Here is an 11,810-nt window from a genome sequence, read left to right on the forward strand (position 1 = left end):
TATATCAAGCAGACTGTGCTGGATAGCTTTAGTGTCAACTTGACACACCTGAGTTGAGGGAGCCTCAATTGGGGAACTGCCTCCATTGGCCTGGCCTGTGGCCATGTCTGAAGGGCATCTTCTTGATGAGTGATGTGGGAGGGCCCAGCCCACTGTGGGTGGTGCCACCCCTGGGCAGGTGGGCCTGTGTTGCATAAGAAAGCAGGCTGAGCAGGGGCCAGGGGAGCAAGCCAGTAAGCAGCATTCCTCCATGGCCTGTGCTCCAGCTCCTGCTTCCATGTTCCTGCCCTGAGTTCCTACCTTGGGCTCCCGGATGAACTGCATGTGACCTGGGAGATGTAAGACAAATAAACCCTTTCCTCCCCAAGTTGGTACTGGTCAGAGTGTTTTGTCACAGCAGTGAAGAAACAAACCAGGACACAGACCCAGAGTGGAAAGAGCCCCTCCAGCAACAAAACTGTATCTGTTGCACATATAACCAAGAATTAAGGGCAATTCCTAAGAACCGTGCCCACCACTGTGAGATTCAGCTGGGTCTGCCCACACTTCCAAGACCTGGCTCAGAAAGCTGTGATTTTCTGTTTTCTTTCTTCCCGTCTCTTTCTTTTGGACGCTGGTCAGAACCTGAGCATACTTTTCCCGGTACTTAGGGCTCCTTTGCTCTTTCTCTAAAGTGCGCTCCCCATCATGAGGCTGCCTGTCCATCATGTGCCTGACCTCCATACCTCTAACTCAAATGGTGTGGCTTTTTCCATCTGCCCTCCATTCTCTTCCTAGCAGCTGCCGAGAATATGCAGCTTCCCTACCCTGCAACTTTTTTCCATTTAAAGTCTAATACAATTGTCCTTGAGTTCAAAACAAAAAAAAGATTATGATCAAACTAGTGCCTGAAATTCAAAGTATACACACCTCAAAAAGAGAAAATGCGTAGAAAAATGTTGAGCAGACCTCAAGTGGCATTTGAAGGACTGGAAAACAAAGGCATCAGTAGATAGGCAAAGACATCCACTGTTGTTGCTAAGGAGGTAACATAAGCCACATCCAACAATCAACAAAATGAAAAATTATAAAACACCATTTGTTCGGGCTGTGAATCGGCAAGAATCTTAGTTTCCGTTGCTGTGATAAAACACCCAGAGAAAAGCAACTTAAGGGAGAAAGGATTCATTTTGACTCACTGTTCAAGGAGCCATGGCAGGGAAGGCCAGACAGCAGGAGCTTGAGCAGCTGATCACATCCCATCCGCTGTCAGGAAGCAGAGAGAGGAGAACACCGCTGTTCAGGTCCCTTCTCCCTTTCTCTGGGATCCCAGCCTTCCCACCTCAGTGGGCGGGTCTCCCCACCTCCATGAATGCAATCAAGACAGTCCCCCACAGGTCTGGCCAGAGGCCCATCTCCCAGGTGATTCTGGATTCTGTCAAGTTGACAATAACACTGACCATCACAGTAAACAGACTTGCTGTTGCTGCTTAATGTCTGTATTGGTTCAAATGCACAGAGAACGATAACTGGACATCCGTGTGTAAGCTGAGCCGGTGTGCCCCCTGCAATGCAGCAAGCCCAAGCAGCTGTTGGATGCAAAATCTGTATACTCAGAACACACTTCAAGAGTGAAGAAGAGTGAACCAAAGCTGCATTTAGTTATTCGTTTATGTATTTATCTATTTACTTAGTCGTTTTGAGACAGGGTCTCCCTGTAGCCCCAGCTGGCCTGGAACTCACTATGTAGACCAGGCTGGCCTTGAACTCACAGAGATCCGCCTGCCTCTGCCTCCCGAGTGCTGGGATTAAAGGTGTGCGCCCACACGCCCCGCTTTCCAAAGCTGCATTTAACGATGTCAAGCAGATACCAGAAATAGAGCCCCGGGTAAGAAAAGCAGGAAGAGAAATGCACAGAGCGGGAGCCTGGTCCTAGTCAGCCACAGCTTACATAAGGACACCGGGGGCAGCAGCACCCTGAATGAATGAGGGTGGTCTCCAGAGATTGTCCAGCAGCTGAAAGACTCCTCCTGGGGTTGCGACCCTCCTGAGAGCAAGCTCACTGCAGGCTTTGCTATGTAGGGTACATGGTGCTGCACAGAGATGCTAAGTGTCCACACCACTGGTTCAGAGACTGTGTGACACTTTCAATCATTATGTTTTAAGTATCTTACAAAGTGATGGATTTTCATACGACCTCTTCATAACCCTTACTTTATCTGCCCCATCTCCTCTTTTTCCTCATCCTACTGCCCCCATCCCTGCTTAAACGTTTAACCCCCAGAAGTGCCCCCTCTGTTCTTTCATATTACATACATGTTACTATCCCCTCTTACTATATTTTTTCCATGATATACCACTTTGCTTTCTGTTGCTGTGATAAAACACTAACCAGAACCAAACTGGGGGAAGAAAGGGTTTATTTGGTCACAAATTAGGCTCCACCATGGAGGGACGCCAAGGCAGGAACCTGGAGGCAGGAGCTGAAGCAGAGACGGTGGAGGAGTGCTGTCACTGGCTGGCCTCCCCTGGCTTGTCCAGCTACCTTTCTTATGCAGCCCAGGCCCACCTGCCTAGGGATGGTACCGCCCACAGTGGGCTGGGCCCTCCGACATCAACTAGCAATCAGGAAAATGCTGCACAGACCAGTCTGATGGAGGACACTCCTCAGTTGAGGCTCCCTCTTCCCCGGCGTGTCTAGGTTTGTGTCAAGTTGACAGAAACTCACCGTCAGAATTGAGCTGCGAGATCATAGGTCCCCATGTAGCCTTTTCACATACGCGCTGCGTTTGGGTTCTCCCTCCCCCACCACTCCACCGCCTGCTTGAACCTTTTTATTGCTGAGCATCCTCTGTTTACTCACAAAGCCGACATCCATGTAAACGGCTGCCACACCGTACAAGTAGCTGCGTCCTGTGGCTCTTGATTTCCCAGAGGCTGTGTCAGGTCATTTGATTGTCACAACAGTGTGTCAGTGCACTCTGGGGTGTCGGGACAATGATGCGTTTCTCAGACCGGGTGCTCTTGCTGAAGCAGTGCACAGCTGCAAATTTGAGCATGTGTTGCTAAACTGCGCAGAGGATGAGGTTGTGGGTAACACAGGGTCCGAGAGTGGAGTTACCTCTGAGGGAGAGAGAGTGGGGTTGGGGCTGGACACCGAAGATGATAGCCCTACTTGGTGGGGGGGGGGGGTGCTGGCATGGACTTTTGCTGTAGTTTTCTAGGCCACATGACAATTATTTAATAGTTCACATTTTTATCAACCCAGTATTTTAAAATATTTTTATTTATCATTTTTATTTTATGTGTATGAGTGTATTGCCTGTATGTATGTAAGTGTACCACATTACACATTACAGTGTGTCGTGCAGTGCCCGAGGAGGTCAGAAGAAGGCATTGGATCCCCTGGTACTGGAGCTATGGATGGTTGTTAGCCACCATGTGGGTGCTGGGAATTGAACCCCCGTCCTCTGCAAGAGCAGCCAGTGCTCTTAACCACTGAGCCATCTCTCCAGCTCCCTCAACCCAGTATTAAACAAAAACTTTTAGTTCATGAAAATAACCTCCCCACATCCCTGGAGCAAATCCTATTTGTCCTGGTGTATTAACCATCAACAACACACTCTGAAATGCTTTCCTGGGCTGGGGAGATGGCTTGGCAGGTAAAATGCAGGGAATCCCCAGAGCTGCCCAAGACGTGCTATATATCAGTGAGCTCTGGGTTTGGGTGAGATTCCCTGCCTCAGTGAGTAAGGAGGAAGAGTGATGGGGGATGATTCCCAACTTCAACCTCTGGCCTCTGCATGCACATGCACACGTGCATGCAGTCTCCCACACATGCAAAATCATGTACAAATACATATCATATACATGTATGCACGCACATGAAAATGAAAAAAAAAAAGAGAAATGCTTTTCTACCATGTCAGTTAACATTACCAATTTGACAGGATGTAGAATCAAATAGGAGACTAATCTCTGGACAGGCCTGTGAGGGACTCATTGATTACATTAGCTGAGGTGGGAAGACCCATCCTGTAGCACGTAGGAGGAAACAGTTTTTGCTTTCTGCCTGCTTGCTTTGCATCGTGCTGGTAAGTTCATCCACCCTGTGGCTGCCGCCGCCAGTGCTGCCATCCTTTACCAACAGCAGAGACCAGTTTCTTTGGTCTTTCAACATGGACTTCAGACTGTTCTCTAGCAGGCCTCCAGCAGGCCTTCAGCACCCAGATTGGACTGAACAGCTACTAGTTTTCCACCTCTCCAGAGTGAAGACAGTGCTATTGGACCAACCAGACTGTATCATGTAAGCCAACCAATAACACCCCCCCCCTTTTAGTACATATTTGTTTGATCTATTCTGTCCCTCTAGAGAACGCAGACCAATACATCACCTTTTCCACTCTCAGTCACAAAGCTGGTTGCAGTGAGGTGGTGCTTTGTAGAAGTTTGGACTACAGGCTCCCGTACAAGTGCTCCAAGTTTGCACACTGCTCTAGAAGCTGTGTGAGCTTCAGTGTGTAACTCAATCTTTCTGTGCTGTTTCCCTTATGTAAAAGGGGTGATGATAATTAGACTCACGTTGTTCAAATCCTGTCTGACCCTTGGGGGGACTCAAACCTATGTTAGTTTTTGGGTTTTCATTTTAAATCAGCGTAAGGATTAGATTGAGCTGTGCAATGAACCACAGACTTGTCACTCATTTGGGGACCTGAGGCTATGTGCATGGCCTGGGAACCAAAGCTCCTGGCCTAGCAGAGGTCTAAGAGCCCTTCTGGAACCTAGGGAGGAACTCTCTCATAAAACCATCTTGGCTCAGGGGTTTTTTTTGCCTTCCCTTAAAGTATCACTTGGACAAATGTCTGCCTCTTTCTATTTTTCTGTTTCTTGAATTATAGCTCATTAAAATCTGCTGTTTGGCTGTCTCTGTCAGTCATCTGCCCATACCTCTTTCTCCCACTGGTTGCTTAGCCTTGAGCTCACCCAGTTCTGTGCCACACCGAAGACCAGGTATTCCAGCCTGCAAAGGCCTGTATGCTGCACTTTATTTTGAGGTGCAGTCTGTGGAGCAGGCCTGAGGGTTGAGGGTTAAGGGCATATCAAAGAGACAGTCTTGGGAGACTCCCTCCAGGTCCTGGATCAGTCAGGCAGAGTGTGTGTTGTGGGAGTCGATCCACCGTCTCCTGGTCCTGCTGCTCCAAGCATCACTATAAAGTGCCGATCCTTTTACCTCGTCCTATGGGGCAGAAGCATCTGGGCCTTGGTTTGCGTGGAACAGCCTGTGGGAGGCGGGAAGCATGTGGCATGTGCATAAGGCAGGCATGAAGTCCCCAACATGCCCAAGGATACCATGCAGGAGCTGGGTAAACACTAAGAAGGCCCAGGGAAGGTCGGCCACAGCTGGGTGAAGCTCACCACTGTCCACACGGAGCTGACCCCTCTGTAGGTGGGAGGGACCTAAGTATCACACAGCAACCCCATCCATGGCCCTCTGAGGCTGCTCACTTCCCTTCAAACTGTTCTTTGGGAAGGCCTCGAGGGCATTCTGCCAGGACAAACCTTGGCTCTTCAAAACAAGGTTGGAAAGACTAGAGCCCCTCTGCCTCAGGACAGGAGCTACAGGCCACGGGTAACATCCTACACATCAGCAGCTCAGGGAGTGCAGTCAGCCACCCTGGCCCAGCCCTCCAGGTGCCACTGAGTGGATCTCTCAGCTGCCTCATTGAGTGCCCAGGACCCTAGCTCCCCTGCTCTGGGTGACTCAGTGTCCTTGCTGTGGCTGTAGACACCTGTCATGCAGCCCTGGGAGGACCCCAGGCTCCTTCTGCCCTGCGGGTGAAATCCTCAACTCATCCCTTCCATTGTTCTGTTCCTGTGTCCATTCAAGGCCTGCTTGTCTACTCCGATGTCCACCAGAGAGCTCATCCCTGGTTCCTGGTCCTTGGATTCAGAAGCCCCGACAGGTCCTCTTGAAAGGCCAAGCTCCTGGCCTGAGGAGCCCTGTCCCCCATGTCCCCACAGCTTGGCCACCTCCTGCTCCTCTCTCCTGTTCTGGGTCTTTCTGAGTTTGCTGCTAGCCTGACATGTGGATTCCCACTCAGGGAGTGCCAGGCGCTGGCTCCTCTGCCTGATGTATCAGCCATCTGCTCTGGAGCATGACAGCCAGGGCTGGAACCGTCCTTGACTGCTTTTGCCTTGAGAGAGAGAGAGAGAGAGAGAGAGAGAGAGAGAGAGCACAGTCAGTAAGGGGCACCTGCTGGCTTTTTGTTGGTGAGCAGGTGGATGCCAGGTCTACCTTGTTCACATGGTTCCTATCTTAGTCTTGGAAGGATGGTGTGGCTTCCTAGGGAAGATTGAAGAGCAAGGAGAGATGTCCCAGCAGGAAGTACAGAAGGACAAGTGTCCCTCCTACCAGCTGCCCTGGGCCGTAGATGTTCCTTCTAGTACATCCCCTGCTTTGCACTGCCAGGTGGGGTTAGGGCAGGTGGGACTCAATCCCAGTGTCCCTGCGATCACAGCTTTTGTCCCCACGGTCTCTCCTCTACCACACAGGCCACATAGTGGGCTCCTCATGGGAGGGTCTGTACAGTGCCACTCTGGAATCCCCAACATTCCTACAGCTGTGCAGCGTCACTCTGAAGTCCCCAATGTGCCTGAGGGCACCTGGCAAAGTGCCCGGGGGAGGTCAGCCACATGCTGGATCGGGGTCAGAGAGGCAAGAACTTGAGGGTATGAGGATGTGGAGGGATGTGGAGGGACACAGATGTGGAGGGAAAGTCAGGGACCCAGAGGGACTTGGAGGTGTAGAGTGGTGTGGAGGGGTGTAGAGGTGTGGGGGAACGTGGGGACATGTGGAGAGGATGACTCACTCCGAGCCCTACACTCCAGTGTTGATGCTTTTTACTAGTATCAGAGACAGAGTCCTACGCTTTCTCAGATGGCATCCGCACTCTCCTCCCCTCGCCTGTCAGGCTTGCAGTTTCTCTGGGGTGTCTCCCTGATGAGGGAGCACCAGGGTGACCAGGCTTTCTGCAGCACATCTGATGTGTGTATGTGTGTGTGTGTGTGTGTGTGTGTATGTGTGCGTGCGCGCATGCGCGCACACGTGAGGGCGACGTGGCATCTTGGAGAGATAGACTATCTCATCTGGCTTTCCGCCCCTGAGCTCAGCAGGATTAGGAAAAGCTGCTTTATGAAGAACAGACCTGGGTCTGGCCTTCTTGGGGCTGGACAGAGGGCCAAGAGTGGCTCCCCTGGAGGCTGACAGATGCCTGTGCCAGCTCATCAGGGGGCAAGGCAGCACTGCTAGGTGCTTTCTAGGTGAGCTTGGGGGTGCACTGCTCATTTGGGGCCCAGTTAATGCACACTTCCTGCCGTGGGGTCAATGTGCCTTTCCCATGTCCCCATGTCTCTCTGTCTAACACACAGGAAGGGTGTCTTACAGCACATCCAAATCCGTAGATAGATGGGGACCCTTGGCAAGGAGCACCATGTCCTCATCTGTGTGGCCACACAGGTGGAAGAATCCAGAGTAGATGCCTGGAACATTTGCAGGGTGTGTGTGACTGTATATATGACTATATATGTGTTGTGCTTTTTGCAAAACGAGCATTTTGGAGGAGAGCCTGTGCCTTCTCCAGCAAGACACATGGTGGGGACGGTTGGTCAGGACATTGGCCTTGGTGCTGGTTTCTGGGATGACCTAGCTTTCAATCAATGGGCCACCTTCATAGGCCTCCCTGCAACTGGCCATGCACAACTGGCTCCATCGGCTCTACCCTCTTCCACAAATGGGGCTGTTGCTGAGCAGGCTGGGACCTTAACTGTGTTTCAATCTCAGCACCCCAGATGGAGTCCATCTCTCTCTGCCCCAAACTCTACAAGTACCAATTTGGAGGAGAAAGTTTGCATGAGCAAAGCTATAAATAGGGTGTCTGGTCGCTGGTGGGCAGGATCCTTGGGGGCAAGGACGTTCAGAAGGGTTTGTGTGCTATGGAAGCATAGGGAAGCTGTGGGGAGGGGGTGTCTGGGAAACTCCTGCTCCCCTTCCGACCCACCCACTCAGACCTGCAATGGAACTATCTTCCCTGTTGCCAGATATGTGGAGTGGCGGGGCTCTGATAAGCCGGACTTTCTGGCCCTGCTGTCTCAAGTGGATGGTATGTCTCAGCAAACGGGATTAACCTGGGCACTAATTAACCCAACTGTTTCCCGTCAGGTCAGCCCCTCCTCTTTCTTACATACTAATCCCTCCCTGGTGGGGAGAAAGTCAGAGTTTCCACTGCAACAGCATAGTGGCCACCTGGGTGACCCTAGGGTCAGGGTGCACGGTCCAAAGTGGCCGGGGATGGCAGGTCACAGCTGTAGGACCTGGACACAGGGAAGCTTCCCAGGATGCCACATGTGGCTTCTACCTCTGGAGCAACTGGCTGGCCCATCTGGGAAAGGGGAGACATGGGCTACAACTGGGGCCAGAGTTGGTGGAACCTCCGAGCTTATGACGGGTTTCTATGTTCAAAGGGCTGGAGAAAGAAAAGGGGAAAGAATTCAACATCGAAAACAACAGGAGAGCCAAAGTCTCTAATGCGTAGCCCTGCCTGTTGCTTGTCTATTCTCAGGGCTTATGATTGATCAATTAATCGATTGACTGATTGATTGATTGATTGATTGACTGATGATGTATACGTATTTGCGCACACTCATGCATGCCATGAGGCCATGTGTAAGTCAGGAGACAACCTGTGGGAGTAGGTGCTCTCCTTCTACAATGTGGGTCTCCAGGGATCGAACTTAGATTCTCAGTCTTGACTGCAAGTACCCTTACCCACTAATCCATCTCACTGGCCCTTTTGATGGGGCTCTTGCCAGGTAGTGGCCACAGAGACTTCCACAGCCATCTGTCAAAACTAGGTGATATCTGATCTTTCTAGAACATCTGAGGTTTTCCAGATCAAGGCTGTGACTCTAAGGGTCTGGACCCCCTGAACAATGCTGACAGTGATGACCACTAAAGATCAGGGCATACTGTGTATACCCATGGTCTGCAGAAGTTCAGCCTAGGACCCTCCTGTACCCCAGAGATCCATGTAGATCAGTGATCCCCAATAGAGGGCAGTTTTGCCCCAAGGATGTGTGTAGTAATGTCTGGGGGTGCTGCCTTATAGCAGATGGAAGTGGGGTGCTTTCAGCATTGGCTTAGCAGAGTTGAGGGAGGCTACTGCTTATCATGTGTGGTCCAGGATGCCTCCTTCAGAGACAGTAGCCCCACATGTTCACAGTGCCAAGACCAAGAAATCCACTGCAAGGAAACATCTCTCCTTGGGCCAGAGTCCATGTGGGTGTGGGGTGCAGCAGGACGGGAATGAAGATGGGGGTTTGGCCTAGAGGCAGATGGGCATGCTGTGGTCTCACGTGCACAGGAGTTGGATTCTGCCATCTGTACTTACAGATGATTCTGCCTGGGTCTGAGAACCCAGGGCCTTGGCACTCTCTCAGGACTCCATGATCCAAGCCCTGCCCTCAGCCCCGAGGAGTCAGGCGTGCACTAGGAGGCTAGTTCACACGGTTAAGGCATCGTAATGATAACCGAGGACAGAACTCACACTAGTGATGGCAGGCAAGGCCCTCTGATTGACAGTCCCTCTCCCATCCTGGGAAGGTCCATGTGCAGATCTTTGTTTGCAGTTTGAACCCCTGTTTATTCTTTAACCCCTGAACCCAGGCATGCACTTAGCACAGCTGCTTTTCCTCCTTAAAAGCCTTTGTCCTCCCTCGCTCCTCCCTCTCCCCTCCCTCTCCTTGCCCTCCTCTTTCCCCCCCTCCATCCTTTCCCTTTCCTCCCTCACCCTCCATCCCCCTCCTCTGCCCCTCCACAGCTCTTTTCTCTGCCTCTGCCTCACTCTTGGCCTCTCTAGGCATACTCCCCCGCCCACCCCGTTGCATTATTGACAAGCGGATCATTACCACCAAACTCGAACCTCTCAGAGGTGGGTGCTGTGCTTCCTCCCACACTGAGGCCGCAACACCAGCAGTCAAGCCGATCCATGGCGGGTGTGCCTTAGAGAATGGGCACCTGAGCAATCCACCACCATCCTCCACCCACATATGGTCACATGAAAGAGGAAGAGGGTGGCCTTGGACCAGAGTTCACTTTGGACTCCAGCTGGCTGGAGAAGAAGGTTCTAGGTGGTGGTGGCCATGGAAGGGTGGACAGGACTGCGGGGAGGACGGACTCTCCAGTCAAGAGCAGTTGGAGAAACCGCAGAGTCGGACAGGTAGGCATCCTGAGACCTCCTCTGGGTCACACTGATGAATTTTCCAGAATCAAGTGAACTAGAGCAGACTTGTACATGCTCCGAGTGGACAGAAAGAAGCAGTCATGTACGAGGGAGCCCAGCCTACGTGACTCATTCCCAGGGCCCTGGCTCCTGGCTCGTGCCAGCTTGCTGGCAGCTGGAAAGTCACTTTTGTTCAAACTGCCCCGAGGACTGAGTGTTGTTTGCTGGCCACGGAGCCCACGGTGTCAGGCGGCACTGAAGGGCTGGCCTGGGTTTTACAGCTGAGATTTCAGAACACATGCTCTGTGCCCAGCATAATGAGGTCCATAGCACACACACGCTGTTACTTGCCAGAACTCAGTGGGGGCAGGAGCTGAGGTTTGAGGGGATAAGAAAATTAGCCAAGGTCACCTGATGGGCCAGGATGGACATTCAGGAGCTGGCTCATCTTCTCCCAGAGCATTGGAATGAAAGTTCTTGGAAGGAACTCTTTGCTTCCCTATCGTAGAGAAGGAACTCGGGCCACTTCAGCTGTGTGCCCCCTGTGCACATTCAAACTCTCTCAGTTTTTTTCTTCAGAACTGGGGAAAAGGAGGCTGTGTCTTTAAACTGTATAGAAAGAATGGGACCAGACACCTTGCTGGCCATCGGGTCTCCTTTTAGAGTATTTGTTGCTGTGGCTACCAAAGACACCACTGCAGCCGCCATGCCGCCTCAGACAGGCTGGCACACTGAGCTCGCCCTTGGTACTGGGTTCAACCACTACCCAGCTTGGCCCTCTGTATCTATGCCCTGCACCATCCTGAACCAGCCTCCCCGACTCAGGGTCCTCCTACCTCAGGATTTGTGTGAGTTCATCTTCCTTAGTCACTGCTGGCCCTGGTGAGGCCTGTCTGCGGACTTGCCCTCTGCACAGGGAGCTGCTGTTCCGTCCCTCTCGATCCCCGCTGGCCAGCACAATTGCTCATGGCCACGGAGGTGACGGAGACTTTCCTGCAGATGAACTCACTCAGTCTGGCAGCAAGCGGAACATGGTCTTTTGGGGACAGTAAGCTCACCCAAAGAGGAGGAGGCAAAGTAGGTCAGCCAGTGGGATTAAGCAATCACTGACCCTCCCTGCCCCAGGCCTCCTTGGGCCTCCTTGGGCCTCCTTGGGCCTCTGTAAAGACATTCAAAAGTCACACCCACCGTCCACCCAAGCAGGAGCCTTCGCAACCAGCAGCAGGGTGCCCGGCCCCAAATCCAGCCACCATGAGTTTCAGTGCAGGGATAGAGCTGGCAAGTCACTCAAGTCAGGGGCTAAAGACATACCAAGGGCCAGCTATGGAGAGCAAGCCCAAAGTCTAGCACCACACCTTCTCCTCTGGGAGGTTCTGGTTCTATTTCAGAACCACACAGAGGCGAGGGCCTTCATGGCTGGAGGGGATGTAGGGCTTTTGTAAGAACGAAGTGCGGCACTGGGCATCACGTGCCCACACAGATATGCAGGTTCGATCATGAGATCTGTTACTGGTACCGCACTAACGGTTTTGAATTTGGGTGTAGTCTTTCCAC

The 11,810-nt window shown here is 52.0% G+C and overlaps 1 long non-coding RNA gene across 1 annotated transcript; it reads right to left on the reverse strand.

Annotated features, from left to right (window-relative positions):
* Positions 1-2,843: 2,843 nt before the first annotated feature.
* Positions 2,844-11,304, reverse strand: LOC115072186. Its single transcript, XR_003851256.1, has 3 exons — positions 11,093-11,304; positions 4,374-6,173; positions 2,844-3,102 (listed from the first exon to the last, which is right to left on the reverse strand). It is a non-coding gene; the product is annotated as an uncharacterized LOC115072186 (long non-coding RNA).
* Between the last annotated feature and the right edge of the window lie 506 nt (positions 11,305-11,810).

Source organism: Nannospalax galili, unplaced genomic scaffold (genome assembly GCF_000622305.1).
Source record: "Nannospalax galili isolate Female #2095 unplaced genomic scaffold, S.galili_v1.0 scaffold300, whole genome shotgun sequence".
In the NCBI taxonomy this organism is placed as follows: Eukaryota; Metazoa; Chordata; class Mammalia; order Rodentia; family Spalacidae; genus Nannospalax; species Nannospalax galili.